The sequence below is a fragment of the Pristis pectinata genome, chromosome 9 (assembly GCF_009764475.1).
Source record: "Pristis pectinata isolate sPriPec2 chromosome 9, sPriPec2.1.pri, whole genome shotgun sequence".
Taxonomy (NCBI): domain Eukaryota; kingdom Metazoa; phylum Chordata; class Chondrichthyes; order Rhinopristiformes; family Pristidae; genus Pristis; species Pristis pectinata.
The window spans coordinates 38,171,129-38,185,021 of record NC_067413.1 but is presented as its reverse complement, the minus strand read 5'-3'; the positions used below and the strand labels follow the sequence as shown (position 1 = coordinate 38,185,021).

At 40.8% G+C, this 13,893-nt stretch overlaps 1 long non-coding RNA gene across 2 annotated transcripts in view; it reads left to right on the top strand.

The window, feature by feature from the left end:
* The window catches only part of LOC127574189 (uncharacterized), a 30,975-nt gene extending 19,867 nt beyond the window's left edge, over positions 1–11,108 (top strand). The window contains exons 2-5 of one of the 2 annotated variants that reach the window (XR_007956886.1): positions 255–350; positions 7,913–8,802; positions 10,266–10,329; positions 11,015–11,108. This is a non-coding gene — a long non-coding RNA (uncharacterized LOC127574189). Of the gene's footprint in view, positions 1–254; positions 351–7,912; positions 10,140–10,265; positions 10,330–11,014 lie in introns of those variants that run through there. The other variant, XR_007956885.1, reaches the window with a different exon arrangement.
* The last annotated feature ends 2,785 nt before the right edge of the window (positions 11,109–13,893 follow it).

Sequence of the window (13,893 nt, the reverse complement as noted above, 5' to 3'; positions counted from 1 at the left end):
TTCACACTGCGTCTCAAAATGATTTACCTGTCCAACTGACTGGGCATTAAGACTGCTCCACTGATTATAGACCAAAGGCCAAAATTAGGGTCTTGCTAGAAGTCCAAAGCTCACTTGAGCTACAGGAGTTAAAAGATGTTTTTAAATTCTGTCGTTAGGAAACCAATGAGACTATTTGTTCACTCTCCTTCGGGAAAGCAGCTGACATAATCAAGGACCCCTCAGTCACTTTCTCTTCTCCCGCCTCCCACCAGGCAGAAGATACAGAAACTTGAAAGCACATACCACAAGACTCAAGGACAGCTTCTATCGCACTGTTATCGCTCTTGAACGGAACTCTAATGTGCTAAGTATGAACTCTTGCCTTCTCAATCTACCTTGTCATGGCTATTGCAATTAATTTGTCTACCTGCACTGAATATTCTTTGTAGCTGTAACACTAAATTCTGCACTGTTTTCTCATTACTACCTTGATGTAATTATGAATGGCACTATCTGTCTGAATGGCACACAAACAAAGGCTTTCCACTGTATCTCGGTATATCTTAATATAGAAGATAGAACATAGAACACCACAGTACAGTACAGGCTCTTTGACCCACAATGTTGTGTGGACATTTTATCCTGCTCTAAGATCTATCTAACCCTTCCCTCCCACATAGCCCTCCATTTCTCTATCATTCATGTGGCTATCTAAAAGTCTCTTAAATGTCCCTAATATATCTGCCTCCACAACCTCTGCGGCAGTGTGTTCCATGCACCCACCACTCTCTAACATCTCCCTTATACCTTCCTCCAATCACCTTAAAATTATGCCCCTCATATTAGCCATTTTCGCCCAGGGAAAAAGTCTCTGAATGTCCACTCGCTCTATGCCTCTTATCATCTTGTACACCTCTACCAAGTCGCCTCTCATCCTCCTTCTCTCCAAAGAGAAAGTGAGCCTTAGCTCACTCAACCTATCCTCATAAGACATGCTCTCAAATCCAGGCAGCATCCTGGTAAATCTCCTCTGCAACCTCTCTAATGTCATAATAATAATAAAAAATAAACCAATAGGACTTTCATTGGATGATTACCTTACTTGACACAGAACAGCATTGAGGCAATTGATGAGAATCCCAGGAAACCATGGAAGTGGATGGAAACAAATCCTACAAATATGTATGATTCCATGAAGCTAAAATCTCACCAACAATGGAATTCAGTGTCAGGAGTTTCCTCAATAGTGCAGCTAAACTTAATCCTATAATTGGCCCGGCTTCAGTGATGGGTGAAAGTTAGCAAAGAGCTCTTTCAACTTTAAATAGCAGATGTGCATCAGTTAATAGGGTTGCCACATAAGCAGCGACTACACTCTATTCCAAAGTTTATTCTCAAGAGATGAGAGGGAACCCATTGCATGGTGCTGTTAATCGGAGAGGTGAGAAGGAACACTATTCATGGTAAATGATTGTGATCTTGAGCCTTCTAAATGCAGAAAAGAACAAAAGCTGGAGATCACAGGAGTGAAATGAGTTTTTGGCTTTAATTTAGTTGAGATAGTATCATCCAGAAGCACATGAAAGTGTCCAGCATAATAATTATGGCAGCTTGGCTGGAGATTGTGATAGGTAGGCAGGTGAGGACTTGATGCAAAGTATTGTCTCCTCCTTACACAGAAGATAAAAGCAAGGTAGTACCTGAACTGTTCTCTTTGCACCTCCTGACTGAACAACTTCAACAAGGGTTACTAAATGTTTTTTTTTCAATTCAAATCTGTCATTCTAAATCACTTCCAAATTATCTTTCTTCACTGCCAGATCATTAGAGCTCAGCTGACAGAGCAAATTAAAAGGAAGAAAATGGTTTGGGAGTAAAATCTGACCTTCATTAACATGCTGAATGTGCAACTTGGTACTATTTGTGCATCAGAATCAGATTTATTATCATTGACTGATATGACATTAAATTGTTCTGTAGCAGCAGTACAGTGCCATAACATAAAATTACTATCAATGACAAAAATAAATAAATAGTGCAAAAAAAATTGTACTCTGCTTCCGAAATTTGGCTCCTCTGATTTCCCTGCTATTTTGTGTATATTACACAGGCAGTCAAGGGTGTGTTTTTAGCCATTTTGTTTCTCTTAGAGAATTTGATGTTTGAAAGTTTGGCTGATTACTCCTAATTTAAAGCCATAATTCAGATATTCTACTGGTTCATTTCTGAACAGAAAATATCCTCTTCTTTATTTATGTTTGAATAATAGGCAATTCAAATGTCAGAAAGTACAAAACACAAATCAGGAACTAATGATAATTCCAGGTTAAATCATTAATGACAAATGGATTGGAATCGACAGACAGGGATTTATATCCAGTAATATAGTAGATATTAAACACATTGTGCCACCTTGCCAATAATTGGGCTTCATCTTAATCTCCCTTGATAACAAGTACTTACACTATATATCCATCACCATTTTTTAGAGTGAAGGGTCAGATCAGGGCATGGAGAGAAAGAACAGTTTGAGAAGAGGTTGTTGGTATATGCTATCTAACTGTGTAGCTAATTTGTATCAAACATTCTGCTTGTTGTACTCAATAATTAATAATTGAGTTTTATGAAAACATTCATAAAATAGGTTGGGTCATAGAGTTTAATTTAAAGCATAAACTACTGAGGAATTCAATGAGTCAGGTAGCATCCATAGAGGGAAATAGATAGTCGACATTTCAGGTTGAGACCCTTCGCCAGTCCCAAAATGTCAACTGTCCATTCCCTCCCCCCCACCCCACCACCCCCACCCCCACCCCCAGATGCTGCCTGATCCACTGAGTTCCTCCAGCGGTTTGTTTTTTGCTCCAGATTCTAGCATCTGCAGTCTCTTGTGTCTCTGTTTTAATTTAAAACATGTTGTGGTAAATCCTGCTATGATGAATAAAATGGAGGAAATGTCTTGCTGTATAAAGGCATATAATTTTCCAGTCTAAATCATCACTTGAGATCTTGTTGAGCATTTTCTCTTTTTTTGTTAATAAAGAGCCTTCCTTATTCTCATTTGGCTCTTAAAAGTGGGAGCCCTGGTGATTTGCTTCTTGATCTGTTAACAGCACTCGTAACTGGAGTTGAAGGATTGTGTCTGCAGTTAGGAGCAGGGAAGTTCATATAAATGTCACCTAAGCCCCAATCTCTCTCAGCTCCCCATATAAAATACCATGCAATGTAATGTCATGTAATGATCTAAAGATAAAGGTGAGACTGGGAACCTGCCATACGGTGTCCAGGGAGAAGGGGAACCATATGGTTCCAATGTGTCCCAGTGAAGTTTATCCATTGGGAACTCATGAGAAGAAGGAGATAAACCAGACTGAATTACACTGATGTCATGTACCAGCAACAAAAGAAACACACTGAGTCATGTATAAGTGTTAAAAACTACTTTATTAATAACTACTTATGATAATAAGAAAAATAAAAGTAAAAATGTTAGAATGTAAGAAGTAAAAATGTTAGATCTTAAACATTAACCCCAAAAACTAAACTCGAAGTGTGTGTGTGGCAAATTCCCAAACTCCAAGTCCAGGAACAGTTCTCAAAGTTCAGTTCAGCAAGCTGTAAGGTGAAATGTGAGCAAAGGCTTCTTCAACAGCCACCGTTGACTGAAGACAAAACGTAGAGAGAAAATAGAGAATAATTACGAAATCCAAATGTTCCACGATGGAACCCATACGACACCTCAGTGTCTACTCAGCAGTGACTACTCCACCACTTTGTTCTGAAGCATCTGCCACCCTGAAAGGTACTCGAATCGTGGCCGTTCACACAAATACCTGTTTCCCACTACAGGTTAACGACAAAGTGGACTCCATTGCTTTGTTCTGAAGCATCTGCCACTCTGAAAGGCATCCAAGATGTGGCCGTCCACACAAATATCTGTTTCCTTCTACAGGTTAACGACAAAGTGGACTCCACCAGATTATTCCAAAAATCCATACTTGGATTGTAGTGACAGACACAGTTATTGTTTTTCATCCATCGATAGAGACTAGCAGGCTGGTCTCTCTCGCTCTCGCTCTCTCTTCACTGACTCACTCCGACCGCCTGCTCCAAAAACGTCATTACATCCTTATCTTCTGTTGTCGTCATCACGCCACACACACATACACACACTACTGTGCTCTATCTTAAAGGGTCATTCACCAATAGTAACCTAGTCTGTAACACTGAGCAATGCACTGTCCAGATATATATAGTTTTATGGATGTGGATGTCGCTTGCGATTTTGCCAGCATTTATTCCCTATCCCCAATTGCCCTCAAGAAGGTGCTGGTGGGCTGCCTTCTTGATCCACTGCAGTTCTTTTAGTGAAGAAGCTCCCACACTTCTGCTGGGGAGGGAGTTCCAAGATTTATACCCAGTGATCATGAAGATATTCTGATACATTTCAATTGTGGGGAGCAGGCGAGTTGTAGGGGAGCCCTCAGGGGTTGGGGAGCCCATGGGCTTTCTGTCTTTGCCCTTGGTCATTGGTTTGGGAAGTGTTGTCGCAATATCTCTGGTAAGTTGCTGCCTATTGTGAAGGGTCATACACTGTAGTCATGGTGCACTGGTGGTGATAGTAAATGTAGATGGGTTACCAATCATGCTTTGTCTTGGATGTGTCATGCTTCTTGAGAGTTATTGAAGCCTCACACATCCAGGCCAGTGGGGAGATTCCATCACACTCATGACTTGTGGATGGCAGAAAGACTTCAGAGAGTCTGAAGGTGAGTTTCTTGCCACAGGATACTCCAGCCTCCTTTTGAAGCCAGAGAGATTTCGGAAATACTATGGCAGTTCAAGTCAATGGTGGCATCTTCGGGCATTGATGTATGAGGTTATGCCATTGAGTATCAAATGTAACAATCCAACTTGCTTCTGATCCAGTTGATTATCTTCTGGTACTTGTTGGGTATGGATATTGCTGTCAGCTCCTCTTTAAAATAAATAGCATTTCCCAACAAGGAATTCATGTTTAGTCATCCCTAAACTTGAGAACCTGGACCTAAGTCAGAAAGGTTGCCTCTTGTTCTTCTATTGAAGTAAATGCAATGTTAAGAGTCAACTGCAATTAGGCTGGTGTAGCCATCTCCCAGCATCTCAGCAGGAGCTGTGTTGTTTGCTTGGGCTGATGTGTCTCAGTTAACCTGATCCCAGGTCCCTCTATATTGTTGCTTGAACCTGTTATTAGAAGGCTTGGAGGTGGATTGGAATTCCCCAAGGCTCCCTCTCATGGTATTGCTTTCCACTCCATAACAACAGGGTAACCGAGATTGGATGTTGGATGAAGATAACATGTTTCCTTCATAAGGAGTGGAATATAAAAGCACACATTATATCACAATGCTGTGTGAGCATACATGTGTGGTAGGATTTCAATTTTGACAGCCCTGCAGATATTGTCTGCAAGTTGCAAAATATTCAACAGAATTAGTCTTGGATGCCACAACTCAGTCATGTCCCTTAAGCTCCCTCACGGAGTGAGTTACCAGCACAAAAAATCTCTATCATCTCTGACCTCTTCTGTGTGATGTAAGCCCATCTGTAATCCACAAGTACTCCTATGCACATTATATTGGTGGCTGGGCTGTATGTTGACAGGACAGGACATTTGCTTTGGATAATACTTGGTGACATTTGAATACAAGAACTGCAATCTTGAAGGTTGTGTACCATGTAACTCTGACCTTTGTCCCACTGTCAACACTTCAAGCCTTCAGGTTGACACTGAGTGATTCTTTGCACTCCTTCCCGGAGTTTACTTGGAATGCAGGTTTTGCTGGTGTTGATCGTAGAGTAAGCCTAAAGGGTTTCAAGTGCATTGAACAAAGGAATCCGAACCTGTACACAGGGTAGTTTTTTGCTTTTTTAAAAAACTGTCCAAATGAAATGTTCCTAGATTAAACTCTGTTTGTCTGTAACGGGTTATTATTCCTGATCGTTCAACAAGCATCAAATGCATCCAATTTGCAAGATCCAATAAGGTGGTAATTAGATTTGTTCCTGTTGGAGATGAAAATATTTTTATGTTCATAGAAATATTCTGCAATACAATATGCAGCCAGTTTTATAAGGTGGTTTCAAGGCCAAAGCTAGCTTGTTAAATCAAAGGGAATGCAACTTTAATTAAAAGATTAAATTTTCTTTAAAAAAAACTTAAAACACTGAAAGTGTACAGACTTAAAAATAATGGAACTAACTGAATTAAACCAATTAAAAGATCTGCTTACTGTTCTGAATACAGGGGAGATAGTGGAGGTCCACACTGCCCCTTTGGGCTCCACTTCCACTGGCACACTATTGGCAGTTGGCACCACAGGCAACAGAGCAGAGGATGCTCCTGCCCATTAAGCCCATGCCAGGAATGGAAGCTGGGAAGTTCAGCAAAGGAGTGGTGCCCAAGCAGAAGATCAGCATGTTATATTTCAAGCAGGTACTCAGCGGGTCAAGTAGCATCTGTGGAGGCAGAGGGATGGTTGATTATTTGGGTTGAGACCCTGCATCAGGGAAGTAGAGGGAAGATAGCCAGTATAAAGTGGTGAGAGGGAGGGGTGAGACAGGGGCTGGTAGGTGATAGGTGGAACCATCAGAGAGCTGATAGGCAGATGGAGCCAGGTGAGGGAGGAAGTGGGGGTTAGCTTAGGGACAGAGGTTGGTGGGTGATAGGTTCAGATTCAGATAAGTTTATTGTCATATACACCAGGGTGCAATGAAATTCTTTGCTTGTGTGAGGCTCACAGAGTAAACAGTATATAGGGTAATAATAAGTACATCAATAAATACAGTGACAAGCACAAAACAACAGAATGGTGCATAGTAGTGCAAACTGAAGTCGTGCAAAAAGAAATGGAAGAGGTAGAATTAAGAGTCTGAGAACGTGGCAGCACCACCAGGAAGGGGATGTGAAAGAGGTGATTGGTTCAGAAGTCTGACAGCAGTGGAGAAGCAGCTGTTTTCAAGCCTGGATGTCTGGACTTTCATGCTGGAATCAGATGAGGGGAAAAATATGCAGGGGGAGCTGGGAAGGGAGAAGGGAGCAGGAAGCTACAGGTAGAGGCTGGAACCAGATAAGGGAAGGACGATGGGCAGATGGGATCAGATGGGGGAGGAGAATAGGAAGAGTAGGCCAAGGGTGAAGAAACCCAGGTGGCTAGGTACGCGGATGATGAGTAGATGGTCCCAGGTGGGAGAGGGTAATGAATCTAGACAACGGGTGGGGAGGGGGTGGGTGGAAAAGGGAGAGGGAACCAAGGTGGTCTGGTAGGAGTGAGAAAGGAACATGGGAGGCGTGGGTTATCTGAAAATGGAAAATCCCTTTTGCTCCCACAGATGCTGCTCGACCCGCTGAGTTCCTCCAGCAGTCTGTTTTTTGCTCCAGATTCCAGCATCTACATTATATTTCAAAGCAGCAACAAAGGGCCTGCTTCTGTGCTATATGACTTTGAGTCCACAGCTCTAAATTATTGATTAATTGGAAACGTCTCAAAATTAAGGCTTTAACGGAGTGAACAGATTCAGGAATAATCAAGAATTGGAGGAGCTCAGGTTGTAGGTCTGGAAGTGACAACAAAAATAAGAAGGGTAAAGCCATGGAGGGAATTGAAAAGAATTTTGGAACTGAATTGTTTCATAAATTGGTGTTATTGCAGGGCAGCAAGACCAGAACAATATATTTGCTAAGAGTATGCTTGCTGCAAATGCAATAGCTGTGCAGATCTCGCAACCAGGTGTTCATTATTATTCTGATACGCTATGAAACAATTACAGTTAAAAGTAAAATGCAGAGTTTGATCTTATAATTCTGTTGCAAAGAGATATATTGAAATAGTGGTGAACTGGACATGCCTTTCGACAGACTAAAGCCAGGTTTATCATTATTGATTTTCAGTTGAATTGCATTTGAAACGACTCTTCACTGCAAGATAATTGCAATGTTACCGATAAAGCAGAAAAGACCGATGACAACAATTCTTCAAGAGCTGGCGAGGCAGCAAGAGGAGACTATACAAAATAGAAGCAGGACTAGGCCATTCAGCCCCTCATGCCTACTCTGCCTTCAAGAAGACCATGATTGATGTTTAACCTCAACGCCACTTTCCTGCACTAACTACATATTCTATGGTTCACTTAATGTTCAACGATCTATTGACCTTAGTCTTGAATATACGCAGTGACTGAACCTTCACATAACCCTCTCAGGCACTGAATGTCAAAGAGACAATTCCCTCTGGGTGAAGAAATTTCTTCTCATCTCAGTCCTAAACATCCTTTATTCTGAGACTATGAACCCTAGTTCTAGACACCACAGCGAGTGAAGCATCATCCCTGCATTTACCTTGTCAAGCTCTGTAAAGCCTTTGTACATCCACCAGCACTCTGGAGAATATAGTTCCGGTCTGCATAATCTCTCACCACAGGACAATTCCCCTACACCAGGAATCAATCTGCTGAGTCTTTATTGTACTCCCTCTTTCACGTGTATACCCTTTATTAGGTAGGGAGAGGAAACTGTGACACAATAATCCAGGGCACTTTCACCACAGCACTATATAATTAAACTAACAATTTCCTTGGTTACAGCTGAGACATGAGCATCTATTATTTGAAAGGGATGGAGAGTTTACTTCCAGAACTGGTGTGCCCAGCATCAGATGCCAGTTATGCCTCCGGGAATATTGGCTGTGGCATTTCATAATTTGCCCGTCTTATTTTCCAGCCTTTGAAGCTAACGGGCTAAAAGTCGGGAATGATGAGCTGTCTGCCGAAACTGATACTCTGGTATGTTCTGTTCATTCCAGTCGTGTTGTGTGACAGTGCCCTGGAGTGGGTAACTGTCCCACACCAGATTGTAAACAAATGAACAAAAGTTAAAGTGTACATTTTTGTCTGTGGTTTGCTTTTGAATTTATTTGCCTTTTGTACAGCTTGCCAAAGCATAGTTAATTTGGCGGTAGGTACTGTATCCATTTTATTACTTTTTACATGTTGCTGCATAGATTTAATAGAATCTAGAAATAGTATGACATAAAACTTGATATTTTATCACATACATTTAGTGAGGCCCCCTCCAAGTCACAAAACTTTTTATCAGCCTTATAATTTTCCCAAAGAAGGATTATAAATGGTGTACATTTGCTGCAATGTGCAACTCTGAAAAGATTGCCTATTTGTAAATACATGTAAGTGAACAGACCTTCTTTATTGCAAAAGGGGCTCCCTCTTCCCTCTCCTCCACCCCATCACCATGCTTGTTGAACACTAGTTCAGACCCCTGCAATGTAAACCACAAGCATAATCAATGATACAAATGTAAACACAACTTTAAGTATTGGGTTTCCCGATATCCAGTGGAGTGAAGTTCTTTCCCTGAATCCAAAGCAGGATGGGATTGGGGAGGGAAGGAGATTAATTCTTTGTGGAGAACCCCTTGAAGATTTAATTGGATCCTGCCTCTACCAATGCACAAAAGAGTATTTGTAAACATCTACAGTTTCAGAGAGGCTTGGGATTTATTTTTGAAAATCTCATTTCTGCATCCTAGTAGCTGGTCAGAAACTGAAATAGAATTTGCCTTTATTTTTATTTGCTTCACAGAACAGCAACGGAACATAGGTACTTTTTTTTAAACCTATAAAGCAAAATGTTTAACGGGAAATGGGGGAAGAAGCCACACAAACATCTAAACCTGACCAAAGCTACAAATGAGCAGGAAAAATGTAACAATGTAGTCTTGCTTGGTTTTAATTTTGGAAAATGTACTATCCACTTAAAATGTTTCAAATTCTTGACAAAGTGTTTGTGATGCTTGGCTGGAGCTGAATTATCCATTATTGTATTTAAAGTTTTCAATTAAATGATCCATCAAACTTGGCAGAATTTTCAGAGAAGCATAGACATGAATGCATTAAGAATGCGTTTGAGAAGTGGGCTTTGAGAGATATGCCCACGAGCATGGCTTGGTAATCCTCTTTATGCTACTGGGAAGGATACAATGCCGATTATGTTTCGTGTTTATGCAGTATTAATAGTAGGATCTTAACGCAATATGTGACCTCGATTTCTGTGGAGGAAAATTAGACTTAAACGATATTTTGATCCACTGGGACCATCCTATACTTTTTCTTTGCTTGTCTGGACACTGTAAAGCTTGCATCTTTTCTGGGAATTCCAGAATAAAATGACTGTTATTTATCATTACAAACCTCTTTATCATTTAGTCAATAAAAGGTTTTTTTTTGCAGAGCGAACTCCGAGTCAGAAATCTGTATTAGTCTCCTTTGGCCTGAAGGCAGGAGATGTCAAAAGGTAAATCATGATCAGCCTTGGCTTTCTGGCTAAATTGTGTATGAAGGCCTCAGGGTAAAGGTGCACATGCTCATTACTTGAGACAGAAAAGAGAAGTTCACACACAGAGACGCACATATGCAGCTGGCAATATTAGATATGAAACAATTCAGCTTCAGACAACTTGATTCCATTTGTTTCACGGATTAACACATAATGTGACTTTCAAGGGTAGGGGGTTTAACTCTGCATAATACACCTTTTGAAGTTTATCACAGAGGCTTGGAAACAATTTAACAGTCAAATTGCCCCAACAAAGAGAGAAAAAATGATATTCTTTAGGTTTTGTAGTATTCAGCTCCCACCCCTTAACCATTTTCACACTGCAATACCCCAAGCCTCATGTGTTTTCTCTTTTGTTTTAGTTTGGTTTATTTATATATTTGCAAACCCTTTAATTTTTATGCTTTTCTTATTTTTCAGGAGCAGAAAAGTAAGCCAAATCATTGTTCTAATTAAAGTCCTTTTTCAAGTCAACTCTCCACGTTAATGACCTATTAATCACTCAACCACTTTTTGGCTGCTTTTAATTTGAAAAAGAAATTGCTGCAGTATCTCTAAAAGAGCTCAGATAAACTAGATGTTGCGTGGTATGACACAACTTGCATTTAGTTAGCACTTTTAAATAACACAATTTCCTTCACAGGAGCCTTATCGTGCAAAAATTTGACTCCGCATCACATAAACAGATCAGGGAAGATAACCAAAACCCTGTGAAGTAAGGTAGGTTTTAAGGAACAACAAACAATATGCTGGAGGAACTCAGCAGGTCGAGCAGCATCTGTGGAAGGCAAAGGAATTGTCGATGTTTCAGGTTAAAACCCTGCATCAGGACCTTGCATTATTTGTTGCTCCAAATTCCAGCATCTGCAGTCTCTTGTATCTCCCTAGGTTTTAAGGAGTGTCTTAAAGGAAGCATAATGTGCAGAGGGAGGGAAATTTAATGGGTGGTGAGGGAAGATCTAGGAGCTTACAGCCCAAGTGGCCGAAGCAGCATCTTGGGCAGTACAGTGGCGCAGCTGGTAGAGCTGCTGCCTCACAGCTCCAGAGACCTGGGTTCAATCCTGACCTCGGGTGTTGTCTGTATGGAGTTTGCACATTCTCCCTGTGATCGGGAGGTTTCCTTCAGATGCCCCAGTTTCCTCCTGCATCCCAAAGACATACAGGTTGGTAGGTTAATTGGCCACTGTCAATCGCCCGTAGTGTGTAGGGGAGTGGTAGGATCTGGAGAGGGTTGATGGGAATCTAGAGAGAAGAAAACATGGGATCAATATAGGATTAGTGTAAATGGGTGGTTGATGGTCAGTGTGGACTTGGTGGGCCGAAGGGCCTGTTTCCATGCTCTATCTCTCTATGACTCTAGCCACGTCTACTAATAAGGGAGCAATTAAATTTAGGAAATGAAGAGAAGCAGAGGTATCTCAAAAGTTTGTAGTGAGGAGATTATAGAGAGGCAGGGTGTTTGAAAATATTAAAATTAAATTGTTATTTGCCAGGGAGCTTGTGTATGGAGAGCAAACATCATACGTATTCAGTGAATGAAAGCTAGGAGTTTGGGGATCCCCTCCTCCTCCTACTTGAGTACACAGTCTCTGTGGCTCAGAGAGCAGACACTTTCTTTAACTGATGCAAATGTCAGGCCTAATTAACGAAGAGTTAAAAACTCCAGTGACTTACCTGTCAGTTGATACAAGCCAGTGATTGGCAGGGCACCAATTTTCCTTGAGCTATTTCACGTTTATTTACTTTTATTACACAGAAGAATCAAAGCCACGGCACTTTTGTCTACACTGAGAATAGCACAATGGGTGGTGGCTAGGCCTTTGCATTTAGCACCATGCTGGACTCACTGTTTTATATCAGAGTTTGTTTTCTAATCTTCCATTGAATTGCCTCATAGGGAATTACACTGTTAAACCACAAGTATACATCTCCAACCAAAACCCTACCCACCACTTCACAATCATCATCAAATTTGGTTATATTTATATAATAACTTGGAAACCCAGTAACTGTACATTGGTAGTAACAATAATTATGTTCATAGTTATGTTGTCTGTTATTGAAAATGGTATATTTGAGAAGGTCATCTCTGTTCTTTATTTCATACAGTTAAATTGAAAAGGAAGCCAATATTTGGATCAGTGCCCATGGAAAAGCACCTTGCATACTTCCCAACACTATTGGGTGCTGAGATCTCATCTCTCAGTTAAGAAGTTTAAATCTTTTTTTTACTTTTTATTTATACAGCATGGTAACAGGCCCTTCTGATCCAAGGAGCCCATACCACCCAATTACACCCATGTTAACCTACTAACCCGCACATCTTTGGAATGTGGGAGGAAACCGGAGCACCCGGTGGAAACCTATGCAGTCACGGGGAGAATGTTGACCAAGGATCGATGCAAAAGCGATGGATCTCAGGACATTACTTCCACGAAGAGCAATGAAGTTATGCAAGGGGTCCTAGCCAGCATTTCACTCAACCAACATCACATTTAATTTGCAAAGTGGTTTGGTTACTGAATTTATAAATCTTGATGTCCATACTAATGATTTGATGACAAGAATTCAAATCCTACCATTCTAATTGGGTATTTAAATTCAATATACTTTTTTAAAATTTATTTGTTCAACAGGATGCAAACCTCACTGGCAATATTGGCATTTGTTGTCCACCTTTATTTGCCCCTGAACTGTGGAGGCAGTTAGAAGTCACCCAGATTGGTGGGTCTGGAGTCACATATAAGCCTGCTTGGGTAAGGATGGCTGAAAGCTATCAGCAAATTGGATAGGTTGTTATGACAATTAAGTAGTATTTTAATTATCTCTTCTGAGACTAGCTATTTGAAAAAAAATCGTGGCTTCCCTTTATTGTGGATGATGGAGTCCTCTCTAGCATTTCCTCCATTTCTCAGACTTCTGCTCTCACCCAACCTTCCTCCAAACAGAATAGAAAGAGGCTTCCCCAAGTTCTCACCTTTCAACTTACCACCCTCTGCAACCAGCACATCATCCTTCGTCAGTTCCATCAGTTACTACGAGATCCCACCACTAGCCACATCTTCTCCTCCCCATCGCTTTCCACCTTCAGCTTGGACCACTCTCTTCAATACTCCCTCGTCTGCTCATCCCTTAGGAGACCGTTAAGGGTTTGGAATAACATATAAGCCAAAAAAAAAAGTAAGGATAGCAGATTTTCTTCACACTGATGATCCACAACTGGTTGCTTCACAGTTGTCATTATTGATCCTAGTTATATATACTAGATTTATTTAATTACCTTGAATTTAAATTCCACAGCTACCATGGAGGGATTGGAACTATATCCCTGGATCAATTATCCATGCCTCCAGTTGCTATACAATCAATGTAACCACTAAGCTATTTTATCCATGTCTTCAAAGCAGTTTACAGTCAACTTACCTTGGTTGTCAAGGCAGCAGCCCTGTTTCAATGTATTTCCATTGCTGAATTAACAGGAAACCTTTAATCATGTACAATCCAGTAGATCATTTTTGAAAG